This window comes from Heloderma suspectum, chromosome 2, assembly GCF_057233095.1.
Source record: "Heloderma suspectum isolate Gila_16-S chromosome 2, 16-S_ref, whole genome shotgun sequence".
Lineage (NCBI taxonomy): Eukaryota > Metazoa > Chordata > Lepidosauria > Squamata > Helodermatidae > Heloderma > Heloderma suspectum.
In genome coordinates, this window is record NC_139459.1 from 247,814,448 (window position 1) to 247,824,814 (window position 10,367).

The following is a 10,367-nucleotide window of genomic DNA, read 5'->3' on the forward strand; positions in this document are numbered from 1 at the left end:
TAGAAAGGGATATCATGGTTGCCCCCAGCTCTGCCTCAACATCTATGCACATAGGTCTACACATATCCTTACCCTGCTCAGACATCAATGCCTAATACATGGACATCAGGGGCAGGCTCATATGTGGATATTTGGGTGGGATGGGAGACTTCACACCAGTAAGGCATGAAGGGGGTACAAATATGTACAGACATATATGCTTATAAATGAAATGTCACTATGAATGTTATTGTAGTCACATGAATGATCACCTGGTAGTTTTGTTTTTGTTTGTTCTTATCAGTGGGAATAACCAATGTATTCTGGTTGATGGTATTTCCTTTAATAAGTATGACACTGCTGCTATATCAGTCCTGCACTGCAAAGGCACTGCAGTTCTATTGCTCTTACTCTCCTTTCAAAATAAAGGGACAGTTTCCTTTAACAGTCTCTTTAGATTCTTCTCCGTACTAGGGCAACATCTGCTGGGCTTCATGGGATGGGATAAGAATGTAAGAAGAGCCATGCTGGATCAGACCAAGGGTCCATCTAGTCCAGCATTCTGTTCACTTCAGCTGTCGACTGGGAATCCACAAGAAGGACACAAGTGCAACAGTACCCTCCCCCACATGTTCCCTCACAACCGGTGTACATAGGCATACTGCCTCTGATATCGGAGGTAAATGCATGTATTTTATATCCAGAATAATTATAGTCAGAGAAAAAGGGCAGGGAGCAATTCATAGCCAAAAGCAAACAGGTCCAAAACAGTGTCATTTATGTGATTGCTTTTGAAAATTGAAACGTATCTAATTTACTTGAGTGCTGCAATGTTTTTTTTTTTGCAGGAGGGAAAAGGATGGCAACAATGTGTTTGCTGCAGGGATATGGCTCTGTCAGTCTCTTCTCAAATGATACTGCCGTGAATATAGTATTTAAGTGAATCTTGATAATGGCCTAGTAAGGTTGAAGCTGTGGAATGATTGTGACATCTGGTTGCTACTTATCTATCTACTAATGCACTTCTTATCTTCTCCATTAGAAGTAACTACGAAGTTTATTTCTGCAAATCATAATGGCTGCAGAGCTAGACTCCAACTGGGGTTTAAGCAACCTTACCATACGTAGGATTGCAGTCATAAACAGTATTTGACATTACCAACCTTTTGTGAGAGGATAGAGCTTAGAGCCACCAGTACAGAATTTTTGAAAGCAACAAATTTAACACTAATTAATGCCAACAGCACTTCTAGTGGTTACAGATGCTTAAAAGGCTCATTTGGAAACACCCAAAGTACAGCAGCAAGAAAAAATTGTGAACCCCTTAGGATTGTCACATATATCCAATCTAAAATATTATTAGATCTTAATCTAACCACATAACCCTAGATAAACAGATAACCTGATTAATCAAATGACGCATAAACATGCTTTTTCAACATTTATTTATCCACAACTGATTCAGCATTCACTATCCATGTGTGAAAAAAGTATGTGAACCTTTAGATTCAGTACCTGGTGGCACTCCCTTGTGCAGCAATGACTTCAAGTAAGCATTCTCTGGAACTGTTGGTCAGTCTCTCACATCAGTTTTGAGGAATTTTAGCCATTCCTCCCTTACAGAACTGCTTCAGCTCAGTGACATTTGAGGGCTTCCTTGCATGCACAGCTCGCTTCAGGTCCTGCCACAACGTTTCAATGGGGTTTAGGCCCGGACTTTGACTAGGCCATTCTAAAACATAGAATTTGTTCTTCCGCAGCCATTCTTTTATAGATCTGCCTGTATGTTTAAGATCATTGTCTTGTTGCATGACCCACTATCGCTTCAGCTGATGGATGGATGGCCTGACATTCTCCTCTAGAATCTTCTGATACACTGCAGAATTTATGGTTGTGTCAATGATGTCAAGCCAAGTCCTGAGGCAGCAAAGCCGGCCCAAACCATCACGTCCCCACCACCATGCTTATTGGTTGGGATGAGGTTCTTCTGTTCGAACTCAGTGTTTGTTTTTCACCAAACATAACATTCCTCAGCCCCAAATCCTTAGAAATGGTTTTGTAACCCTTTCTAGACTGATGAGCAGCAATAACCGCTTTTCTGAGGCCCTCAGAGATGCCTTTTGATCGTGGCATGATGTGTTTCCACACAACCATATGGTGAAGACCAAACTCACAAAGCATCTGATCTTTTTATAGGGTGGGGCCTCCCAAACTCACCCCTGAAGATCTACCTAATTACTTAAACATCTGATTCTAATTATTCCCTTTAATTGAGCAGATACAACCAGGGGTTCACTTACTTTTGTACCTACCCTGACTCTTAAGTACTCATTGTTTGCCTAATTTATATATCGTTTTATCACAAGAACTGGATATCACAAGACACAGAACTGGTTAATATAAACCCTACTGCATATTTAGAAAAGAACTAGTTTGATTCATGAAGGCTATCATGGTAAAACTATGGGATTTCCATAATCAGCATTAGGGTTCATAAACTTTATCTTATCACTGTAGGTCTCCCATTTTACAGCTGAAAAAACAGTCACCCCAGATCAAATTATCCTTCTTACTCAAATCCCAACCATGCTGCCACCCAAGCAATGAGAACCAAAATAAAGACTCCATTTAATTAAGATTTGTGTAACTATGTCAGCAAGTAAGAACCTGTCCTACAGATGGTAAAGAAGCAGACCATATACACCAGTCTCCCCCAACCTGGTGCCGCATCCAAATGTTTTGGAATACAACTCCTAGCATTCCTGACCATTGGCCGTGCTAGCTAAGGCTGATGGGAGTTGAAGTCCAAAACATCTGGAGGGTACCGGGTTGGAGAAAGCTGCCATACACAGACGCTTGCTACACGCACACTGTAGTTGCGATGATGTAAAATTCTCTTTATCAAAGCCTCAGCCAAGGACAACTCCTGGAGCTCCACCAAGGAATTCCAATTAGATAAGGACAGCCTCTCTCAGTCAAAGTGTTTTCTCACAGCTGCTTGAGTATCTGCCTTTCTGTTCCCAAGAGGATGGAGAACAAGAGCCAGACCAAGCAATGAAAACGCTAAACATCGATCTGACGGCTCACACTGTCACATTCACTGACGCATGGGGCGCAGTCTTGGCCATGCTTTCATGAAAGAGGCCTGACATAGTCTGCAGAAGATAAGCCTAATGATGGAAATAGTTACAGTATGACACAGAAACTTGATGCAACCGCTTGCCTAGAAATACTTTCTCTTGATCCAGAGGGCTAAGGTATTCAAATCATTTTTATACTTGCCACCAACCAAAACAAAGATTGTCCTACTTGAAGTGTCAAATTTTTATTTTAAAGGCTCTACTGATCACAGCAAATACTAGCTACCAAAACATGTAGGAGAGCGATGCAATTGTTGTTGTTGTTCAGTCGTGTCCGACTCTTCATGACCCAATGGCCCATAGCACGCCAGGCCTTCCTGTCCTGCGCTCTCTCCCGGAGCGTGCTCAAGTCCATATTCATTGCATCAGTGATGCTAAGCGATGCAAAAGTAGAAAAAGAAACCAGATTCAAAACTACACAATAATGCTGGTTGTGCAGGTTGCTAAATCATGCAGGGAGCCTATGCACATAACAGCACATTACCAGCTCCAGGTTTTTGAGGGCTTTCCTTGTTGGACAGGAAGAGAGGAAGCAGGCCGTGGCATCTCTCTCCATCTCTTACTCTCCCCCCACAAAATAAATTAGCTCTCCACTCAGTTGAAAATGGCAGTTGACCTCCACAACAAAGCTCTGCTCCCAAAACACAAGCAAGATGGTGCAGTCCTAGTCAACAGGTTCAACCTCTCCATTTTCTTTACCAAATAACCTTGATTATCCTATCTTAGGGGGCCCTGGTTCCCCCCTCTTCTGGGACCCAGGGCTAGCCCTTCCACTAGGCAGAGTGAGGCAGCCAATTTGGGGTATCTTAAAAGGGCAGCAATTTGGGGTATCTTAAAAGGGCGGCAATTTGTTATTGTTGTAGTTTTACTACCAGGGATGGGGAGAAATACTTTTTTTGCCTTGGGTGGCAAAATAACTTGACTGCCCTTGAGTACTGTGCACCTTGCTTAGAGAGGGAGAGGGGTTGCCATTTGCTTCTCTGTCTCAGGCAAAACATCTTGGCTGGGCCTACCAGGACCCATGATGCAACCTATTTGTCTGAAATAAAATACATATATGGACATGCTTATTGTTTTAAGGGATTGTTGTTGTTGTTCAGTCGTGTCCGACTCTTCGTGACCCCATGGACCATAGCACGCCAGGCCTTCCTGTCCTGCGCTCTCTCCTGCGTGCTCTGTCCTGCGTGCTCTGTCCTGCGTGCTCAAGTTCATATTCATTGCATCCGTGATGCTATCTAGCCATCTCATCCTCTGCCGTCCCCTTCTCCTTTTGCCTTCAGTCTTTCCCAGCATCAGGGTCTTTTCCAGGGAGTTTTCTCTTCGCATTAGGTGGCCAAAATATTGGAGCTTCAGCTTCAGTATCTGTCCTTCCAATGAGCACTCAGGGTTGGTTTCCTTTAGGATGGACTGATTTGACCTCCTTGCCGTCCAGGGGACTCGTAAGAGTCTTCTCCAGCACCACAGTTGGAAAGCATCAATTCTTCGGCGCTCAGCCTTCCTTATAGTCCAGCTCTCACAGCCATACATTACTACTGGGAAAACCATAGCTTTGATTAGACGGACCTTTGTCGGCAAGGTGATGTCTCTGCTTCTGACTATGCTGTCTAGGTTGGCCATAGCTTTCCTCCCAAGGAGCAAGCATCTTTTAATTTCATGGCTACAGTCACCGTCTGCGGTGATCTTGGAGCCCAAGAAAGTAAAATCTGTCACTGCTTCCATTTCTTCCCCTTCTATATGCCAGGAAGTGATGGGGCCAGATGCCATGATCTTCGTTTTTTTAATGTTGAGTTTCAAACCAGCTTTTGCACTCTCCTCTTTCACCCTCAACAAGAGGCTCTTTAGATCCTCTTCGCTTTCTGCCATTAGGGTGGTATCATCTGCATATCGGAGGTTGTTGATAATTCTCCCAGCAATCTTAATTCCGACCTCTGATTCATCCAACCCAGCATTTCTCATGATGTACTCTGCATATAAGTTAAATAAGCAGGGTGATAATATGCAGCCTTGTCGTACTCCTTTCCCAATTTTGAACCAATCGGTTGTTCCATGTCTGGTTCTTACTGTTGCTTCTTGACCCTCGTACAGGTTTCTCAGGAGACAGGTAAGGTGGTCTGGTACTCCCATCACTTTAAGAATTTGCCACAGTTTGTTGTGATCCACACAATCAAAGGCTTTAGCGTAGTCAATGAAGCAGAAGTAGACGTTTTTCTGGAATTCTCTTGCTTTCTCCATGATGCAGCGAATGTTGGCAATTTGATCTCTAGTTCCTCTGCCTCTTCTAAACCCAGCTTGTACTTCTGGTAGTTCTCGGTTCGCATACTGCTGAAGCCTAGCTTGTAGGATTTTGAGCATCACCTTGCTGGCATGTGAAATGAGTGCAATGGTACGGTAGTTTGAACACTCTTTGGCGTTGCCCTTCTTTGGAATTGGAATGTAACTGCCACTAGAGGGGGCTGATTTGTCTTTTCTGATTCATCAAAACAACTACACCAAGTCTGATTGGTTGGACAGTCTATCCAAGAGGGTGCTGGATAATTTCTAAACTGCAAATTTTTTTTTTAAGTGTTTACTTTACTTCTATATACTCCAAATCATAATCCATTTCATAGAAGCCAAATGGGATTTTATGCAGGTGTCTGTTGTTGTTGTTCAGTCGTTCAGTCGTGTCCGACTCTTCGTGACCCCATGGACCATAGCACGCCAGGCCTTCCTGTCCTCCGCTCTCTCCCGGAGCGTGCTCAAGTTCATATTCATTGCATCCGTGATGCTATCTAGCCATCTCATCCTCTGCCGTCCCCTTCTCCTTTTGCCTTCAGTCTTTCCCAGCATCAGGGTCTTTTCCAGAGAGTTTTCTCTTCGCATTAGGTAGCCAAAATATTTGAGCTTCAGCTTCATTATCTGTCCTTCCAATGAGCACTCAGGGTTGATTTCCTTTAGGATGGACTGATTTGACCTCCTTGCAGTCCAGGGGACTGGTAAGAGTCTTCTCCAGCACCACAGTTCGAAAGCATCAATTCTTCGGCGCTCAGCCTTCCTTATAGTCCAGCTCTCACAGCCATACATTACTACTGGGAAAACCATAGCTTTGATAGGTGTCTGTATGACTTGGCAAAGAAAGGTGTCATCCCAGCAAATTCCCTATTGAAATCTATGGTTGCCAGTTTGTAACCTGGATACATTTTTATCCCACCCTTCCCCAAGGAGCTCAGACATTAAGTATATTTGATCAGGGTCAGTACCAAAGGCAGCCCAATATCCAAACAAAGAGAGTTCCAAAAAAAAGCATGGTTAGCAGGGTAAAAACAAGGCAGAGAGCTAATGCCTAGACATTATTCTAGCATTCTGTGCCTTGAACTGAATGCTTTTAAGCCTGAGCTTTCAGAGCCCAACCCAGAGCACAGCTGCAGTTCATCAGTGCCACCTGAGGATCAGTCTACTTGCAAGTAAAGCCTTACTCATGTGTATACCTTTACTCATGAGGAGTCCTTATTGCTCAGGCAGGCAGCCAACCCTGAACCTGTGCTCCCTGGGGCTAGGTGGCTGCTGGGCATCTGCCCAGTGGAGGCTGGTGGCTCCGATCTTGGTGGGGCTGTGAATTCACTCTGGGTTTTAGTCAGAATCAGCCAGAACTCTACAGGGGCTATCCAAGGTGCTGAACCTATTTTGGGAATAGTTCTTGGTTCTGACTAAAGCCCAGAATCAAACAGCCCCACCAGAATCGGAGTCGCCAGCTTCCACTGCATCTGCCTCCAAGTCTGAGAGGGGCCTAACACAATCTTGAGGGAAGGATCAATGGCTGTCTCCCCACAAGGGCCTAGGGTCCCCCTAACCTGCCTCCAGGTCCCGTAACACAGCCAGCTCCCCTGTGATGTTTGGCTCCTGGGGGGCATCAGTCTACCCTCCAAAGAGGAATCCTCCAGAGGGAGTGTCACATTGGCACCTATTCCACCTTGAATTCATCCTTCCTGAAGACTGGGGGTCAGAAGTAATCACAATGGACTAGAGCAGGCTGCACGAGTGACTTGTACAAGGGTACCCTTCTTCTTGATCAGTGGTGCCATCAGGGCAAGATGCTGGGGCAGAGGTCCAGGGCCCCACTCAGCAGAATGGGCAGGAGGGACCCCAAAGACATAGGAGGACCACGAGGGGCCTCAAAGACATCAGGGCTGGTTTACCATATTTTGAAACAAGTTAAGTAATTCTCATCACGATCTGGGTGGGCGGGGGGTGGGGGGATAAGACCATTAAGTCCAGCATATAAAATTAGCTGACTGCACCACTGTTCTTGATTCCCACTAACTGTGGATTTATCCTCTTTGTGCAGCAGCTGCATCACACTGACAGCCCATGGCCATATTTTAATCAACCAATCTCTTTCCTGCTCAGTTGTTTCCAAATTATGACCGCCGCCCCCACCCCTTGAATAACAAATATGCTCCAATGCATGACCTTCTTCTTGGTAGTATTGCAGTTCATTCCATTTTGATTGCTCCAGCTCATGAGGTCATTCAATTTGTACCACATAATTTCCTGATTCTTCTCTGTATTAACAATACCTCGGTGCTTGGTGTCATCTGCAGATTCCATCAACACTCTTCTTACTCTCCTCTGACAGGTCACGTATCAAAATATTTAATAAAAATGGGCCATAAAATTGATCATAGACTCTAGTGATGATTTCGCTCCAACTAGCAAGCTAGCTTTTGAGTACCACAGAGCTCAAAAGCTATTTCAAATCTTACCTGTAAGACAGGGGTGGGGAACCTGTAGTCCTCCAGATGTTGTTGGACTGCAGTTCCTATCATCCCTCACCATATTTATGCTGGCTACTGCTGATGGGAGTTGCTGTCCAACGATATCTGGAGGGCCATACATTTCCCACCTCAAGCTCTAAGGACATTAGTTGGATGGGACCTTGGACATCATCTAGCCTCAGTCCCTGCTCAGAGCAGGCTGTCCACTGCAGCATGCTGCTATAGCATCCCTAACAGATGGCCTCTGCTTAATGGCCACCTATCAGGGATGTGGCTGGCAGCCACCTGGAGATCACTTCACTGTCTCCATGTGATGGTTCTACACCAGCCTTCCCCAAGCCTGGTGTCCTCTGGATGTGTTGGACTAGAACTCCCATCATCCTGGCTGCGGATGACAAAAGTTGTAGTCCAACACATCTGGAAGACTTCCGGTTCAGGAAGGTTGCTCTACATAGTATGCCATTTATGTGCACTAGCTTCTCACAAGATAAGTCCTCAAGATGTGGGAATCTCTGTATCAATGCCACACATTCAAGGAGCTTGTGGTGGCAAAGAGACAAACTATACCATGGGGACCACCAGCCCTTGTGACAAACAGTTTTGAGCAGCAGTATAGCAAGGGAAGTGGTCTTTACTGTCCCCTTGTTAGTCCCAACCCAATTCGCTATTGAAGGATCTGTGAACAATACACAGATAAGTATACTGTGAAAAATATTGTCCCCCAGAAGTGAACTCTGTAAATATTACTTTATATTTTGTACTTGGGATTACACCTATCTCTCATCAATTCTGAAGGGCACGTATGTGTAAATTTCAGTACATGCCTTTTAAAATACTGAAAAGTGGTTAGTGGGAAATAAGGTATCCACTTCCAAATATTTTAAAGGAAGGTATGCCCTGTTATGTATATATGAGTACTTTTTACACTGATGAGACATGCATGTCTTGTTCTTGGGTATCCACATTCAAGTAACAATTTATTACATTTATTTAAAGTGCAGAAGTGAGGGAGGAACAGTGTTTGCCATTCTTCTTCCGTTTTTAAAAATGTTTCCCTCCTCTTGTGAGCTAAATGTTTCCCTCTGTTGGAGGCATGGTTGGGAGCTGGGAGAGCTTTGGAACGTTCAGATCCAGACCTTCCCCTGCTCCGCCCACATTATGCCCCCACTCCTCCCCAACAGCAGATCTCGGTGAGGCGAGAAGCGTGAATCTTTCTGCAGGGGTGGGTCAGAGGGAGAATCCAAGATCAGGTGTCCTCTCTGAAACTGTCTTGGATGGGGGAGGGCTCAAAGTTCAGCCTTGGAGGGAGATTTATGATCTATCCTATGGCCTTTGGGACACTGTCCCAGAGACCATAGGATTGCCCTGTTAGCCATTTTTATCCCACCAAGAAGCTCAGGCTGAGTCACAAGGCTCCCCCTGCTGCCATTTTATCATCACAACCACCCTATCTATCTATCTATCTATCTATCTATCTATTTATTGCATTTATATCCTGCCTTTTTTCCTCTTTCAAGGAACCCAAGGCAGCTGACATTATCCTCCTCCTATGAGGTAGGTTAGGCTGAGAGAGAGTGTTTGTGAGTGGCCCCAGGGCACCCAATGAGTTTCATGGCCGAGTGGGGACTGGACACTGAGTCTCCACGGTTTTAGGCAAATAGTCTAACCATGGCACCATAGTGGCTCTTTTGCTAAATATTAAGTGAGAATCAGCCCTAAGGCCACATGTCATGCCAGCAATTTGTAATGCAATCTGCTGCTGGCATTTGCATAAGGAGGGCAGGAGTGCTATTTACAGAGGAAGGACACAGTCTATATTACTTAATATCATCCCTTTGATACACCATTTTGTGCACAAGATCATGCCAAGGGGTTTTTGCAGGACAGATGCAGACTGTGCCTCTTCCTGCCCGTTGGCCCACTATTCAAGCCACTTTGTTGTAGTCGGTTTTCGCTCTTGGATCTTGGAAATTACTTTGCTAATTCTAGCCCTATTTGGACATTCCATTCGCATGATTGTAATCAGGTGGAGGGGAAGAGGGAGGCTGCGCCTGCAGGCACTATCCCTGTATCACATCCCTGCTGGCACATCCCCCATTATCCACATGTTGAGGGGAACATCTGTAAAGGGGAGTCCACTGTAAACATATAGGATACCTATGTAGGTATTCTACACTGCTCCAATATCTCTATTATTATTCCCCCCTCCCAGATTGGGAACCCTATGTGATCAGGGTCCTCAGTCACAAGGGGAGGTTACATTTGTACAGCAAGCTCCCCTTTACAGATGTTTTCCCCAACGTGAGGATGGCAGGGGCAGAGCTCTCCCACTCCATGCAATTATGATGATATGGAGGGAACAGCCAAATAGATCTCCTAGCTAAAGAACTAGTTTCCAGATCTCCTCCACAATCCTGGAAAGTCAACTTCTTAAAAAGTAAAGTCAGTTTTAAAAGTACTTATAGGTAGTGCCTGTTCCATTGTGCAGGTATAG